The following is a 4,797-nucleotide window of genomic DNA, read 5'->3' on the forward strand; positions in this document are numbered from 1 at the left end:
CCCTGTGAATACAAATGAAATGAGTAGGTCTGGTTTCTTATATTTACATTATTGAAAGAGATGTATTCGAGAGTGTGTGTGTGTATGTGTGTGTCTAAGATTTGACTTCTTAGCCAGCCGGCACTGATAGAAGTCTGAAGTGTTTGGGAGACTCAGACATGCCCTGCTTGTAACTGTAGCTTTAAAAGCCTGAGGGAGAGTTCTCACCGAGACCCATCACCCCTACTCAACGTGAGACACACTATCCAGACTCATCACGCGTGGATGCATCTGTCTGTGGGGCAGGCACGTGTCCAGATGGGCAATGCCTGCTGGGAACTCTACTGTCTGGAACATGGGATTCAGCCTGATAGGCAGATGCCCAGTGACAAAACCATTGGTGGAGGGGATGACTCCTTCACCACCTTCTTCTGTGAAACTGGTGCTGGAAAACACGTTTTTGTGGATTTGGAACCCACTGTAATTGATGAGATCTGAAATGGCCCATATCGACAGCTCTTTCATCCAGAGCAGCTCGTCACCGGGAAGGAGGACGCTGCTAATGGCTATGCCTGTGGTCACTATACCATCAGCAAGGAGATCACTGACCCAGTGCTGGGCCGCATCTGCGAGCTGTCCGGCCAGTGCACAGGCCTTCAGGGCTTCCTGGTGTTCCACAGCTCTGGAGGGGCACGGGCTCCGGTTTCACCTCACTCCTCATGGAGCGGCTCTCTGAGGACTCTGACAAGAAGTCCAAACTGGAGTTCTCCATCTACCCAGCCCCTCAGGTGTCCACAGCCGTCATGGAGCCCTCCAACTCCATCCTGACCACCCACACTGCCCTGGAGCACTCGGACTGTGCCTTCACGGTGGACAACGAGGCCATCTATGACATCTGCCGCCGCAACCTGGACATCGAGGGTCTAACTTACAGAAACCTCAACCGACTCATCAGCCAAATCGTCTCCTCCATCACCGCTTCCCTGCGCTTTGTTGGAGCCCTGAACGTGGATCTGACAGAGTTCCAGACCAACCTGGTGCCCTACCCTTGCATCCGTTTCCCCGTGGCCACCTACGCACCAGTCATCTCTGCAGAGAAGGCGTACCACGAGCAGCTGTCGGTGGCAGAGATCACCAATGCCTGCTTTAAGCCAGCCAACCAGATGGTGAAGTGTGACCCCCGTCACGGCAAGTACATGGCCTGCTGTCTGCTGTCCCGTGGAGATGTGGTGCCCAAAGACGTCAACGCCATCATTGCTGCCATCAAGACCAAGCGTAGTATTCAGTTTGTGGGCTGGTGCCTGACAGGCTTCAAGGTTGGTATCAACTACCAGCCCCCCCACTGTGGTGCCCGGAGGTGACCTGGCCAAGGTGCAGAGAGCTGTGTGCATGCTGAGCAACACGACCACAAGTTCGACTTGATGTGTGCCAAGAGGGCGTTCGTGCACTGGTATGTGGGTGAGGGCATGGAAGAGGGTGAGTTTACTGAGGCCCGAGAGGATATGGCTGCCCTCGAGAAGGATTACGAGGAAGCGGGTATCGCCTCCTGTGAAGATGAGGATGAGGAGGAAGAATAGAAACTGCCTGGAGTCTGTTCACTAATGTTTATTGCAAAATCCTTTCCAAATAAAGAGTCTCCTTGCAAAAAAAAAGCCTGAGGGAATTGTGTTGATGAAATACGTAGTGTTAAAGGCTTTGAGGAATTTGATCTGTCGAATAACAGATGGATCAATGAAATGTTCATTAAAGGCAAGTGAAAGTAATTGTTATCATTTTTTATTAAATGACTAAATTTAGAAATAGCATAGAACTATCTCTACCTTGCGTTAAAGACAAGAGAACTAGGTTTTAAAATGCAGCTCTTCAAAACGTGAAGTACTGGTTAAAGCAGAAGTAATTGTGACGGCTCTTTTCTCTGCACCAAATCTCCCCCGGAACAGAAGTCATAGTCGGGGAGACAGACACTAAACTTGCTGAGCTGGAAAAAGTGGGCTACATTTTTGGAGGCTGTCATGGATTGAATTGTGCCACCCTCACATATAATGATGTAATAGGGAAGTGTTTAAATAATCCTCCAGGATCTGATTAAACAAGTTGTAAAACAATTTTAAGGGGTAAGGGACAACAAGGCTTTTCACCAAAGAAGACACTCAGATGGCCAAGAAAACACATGAAGAAATGCAGACAGAAAACTTTCCCCTAAAGCTGGCACCTAGAATTTGAACTAAACTCTAAGAGAATAAATTTCTATTTGTTAAAGTCATCCAGAGAGCTCTGGTGGCCTATGGCAAGAAGCTGTGCTGCAATTCCAAAGGTACGCGGTTCAAGGACACCAGCTGCTCTCTGGGAGAAGGATGAGAAATCTCCCCTGTGACTTACTGCCTCTGAAAACCCACCAGAGGGGCAGCTATGGGTCGGTTCTGACTCTATGGTCCACAACACCGCCACCAACGAAGTCTTCCATGAGTGTTATCTGCCATAGCAACCCCACCACACCAAGATGGCCACATGCTTCGGTTTGTGTCCTCTGATATTTGTACCCAAGCCCCCTAAACACGTATATTGCTCTGTGACTAGCATCTTCAAGCCAAGACTAGACCTTGGATATTTTCCACGTCAGTGCCATCAATCTTGCCTTTGTGAAGGCTGCAAGGGATCTGATTGATTTCCCTGCAAGAGCCACAATTTATTCAGTCAACCTTGATTAATGGGCATTTGGCCTGCTTGCCATTGTTTGATATCATAAAGAGAGACGCAGTGGGCAAGCGTTTATACATCTATCTAGATATGCACAGAGCTCTGGTAGTGTAGTTCCTAGAGAGCCGCACTGCTAACCCAAAGCCCACATCTGTCTGACTGTTTGAATCCACCAGCGGCTCCGAGGGAGATGAGCCATCTCCTCCCACATAATTTACAGCCTCACAGTCGCTTCTGGGTGGATGACAATGAGTTTTGTCCCTGTATGTGTGGGCTTATCTTTCTTCACTAGCGTGACTACTTCTTTTTTTAGATTTTGTTTTAATTTTGTTGTTTTGGGTTTTTGGTGTGTGTGTGTGTGTGTGTGTGTGTGTGTGTATGTGCCATCAAATTGGATCTGACTAGTACAGGAGGAGATTGTCCCTCCTTCTGCAGCAGAACCTCTGGTGGATTCAAACAGCGCACCTCTAGGATTGCAGTGCAGCTTCTTGCCACTAGGCCACCAGAGCTCGCCATAACGTGACTATGTCTATGAGATAAATTCCTACAAAAGAACTACTGGGTTACAGGATCTAATTTTTAAATAGACGTAAGCAAATTGCCCTCCAGAAATGACACATTCACACTCTCACCTAGAGAAATGGTTTCTGTCTTCACCCAAACTGGGCATTATTAAGCCTTTTAATCTTTACCAATGGGATACGCAAAGCTTGCTTTGTTGTGATTTTTCTTTAACTTTTATGTCTTGTCCCTTCATACATGGATCAATTAGAGTTAAATGATGGACCTAAATGTAAAGGGGAAAATGAAAAATCTTACAAAAGACAGAATCTCGACTTGATGGTAGTGAGCTTGATTTCAGTTGGTTGATGAAAAGATGCTCTGAGAAGCTTACAAACAGACGTCCCAGACTGGAAGAAGCTAACATCTGCCACAGATAATAAGAACAAAGGACAGTGTCACGTGAGAGAAGATAGACAGCAAAACTGTGCATGGTCCCATTTATGTAAAGTTGAAAAAGAGACCAAACTAAATGATGTCATGTTGTTGTTGATATGTGCCCTTGAGTCAACTATGCCTCATAGTGACCCTATGAACAACCACTCTGAGCCTTGCCCTATCCTGAGCCAGCTTACGGTCTCTGACACACCTGACCCCATTGTCACTGTGTCAATCCATCTCATCCAGGGTCTTTCTCTTCTGCTCTGGCCCTCAACTCTTCCAAGCATGATGTCCTTCTACAAGGTGCCCCTTCCTGGCAACATGCCCACAGTATGTGAGATGAAGTTTCAAAATCCTTGCCTCCAAGGACCAACTTGGTTTCACCTTCTGCAGGACAGACCTGTTTGTTCTCATGGCAGTCCACAGTTTGTTCAATACTCTTCTCCAGCACCACAACTCAAAGGCATTAATTCATCTTCTGTCATCTGTTCATTGTCCAGCTCTCAGATGAGAAGACTACAGCCTGGATCAGGTACACCTTAGTCTCTACACTGACATTGTTGCTCCTTAGCACTCTGGAAAGGTCCTCCACAACAGATTTTCCCACTGCAACTTGCCTATTGAGTTCCTATGGTGGGTGTCCTGCTCAACATTCTCATTCATAGTAAAGTTCCCCCCACCCCCCAAGAGAAGGGAGTTAGGGAGTTAGATTGAATTGTGTCCTCCAAAAAACCCCCCTATTCTAAATCCTAATCTCTATGCTTGTGGTTATAAACCCAACTAGGAATGTGTTGTCACTGTTTTGTTAATTAGACAAAGCCAGTGGAAGGTGTATCTTAAGTCAGACACTTGTGAGACACAAAAGAGATTAAGCAAGCAAGTGGAAGTAGCAGAGATGAGGACAGGAGATGCCAAGAGGCGTGAAGACCACCCAGAAGCTCAAAAGAGAGAAGGAGCTTCCTTCTCTTGAACTTGACTTCCGGTCTCCCACACTGGGAGAAAAATAACCTTGTTTATTAAAACCACCCACTTGTGGTATTTCTGATATAGAAGCATTAGACAAGTAGGACAATTTGGCACAGGAAGAGTGGGGTGCTGCTTTAAGAGATACCTAGAATGTGGAAACTCTTTTGTAATTGACTAACGGGCAGAGTTCAGAAGTTCCTGTGAAGGAGAACG

The 4,797-nt window shown here is 46.7% G+C and overlaps 1 pseudogene; it reads left to right on the forward strand.

Annotated features, from left to right (window-relative positions):
- Window positions 1-282: 282 nt before the first annotated feature.
- LOC102844562 lies at window positions 283-1,556 on the forward strand (annotated as a pseudogene).
- The last annotated feature ends 3,241 nt before the right edge of the window (window positions 1,557-4,797 follow it).

This window comes from Elephantulus edwardii, unplaced genomic scaffold (genome assembly GCF_000299155.1).
Source record: "Elephantulus edwardii isolate Elephantulus edwardi_28Jun2011 unplaced genomic scaffold, EleEdw1.0 scaffold00216, whole genome shotgun sequence".
In the NCBI taxonomy this organism is placed as follows: Eukaryota; Metazoa; Chordata; class Mammalia; order Macroscelidea; family Macroscelididae; genus Elephantulus; species Elephantulus edwardii.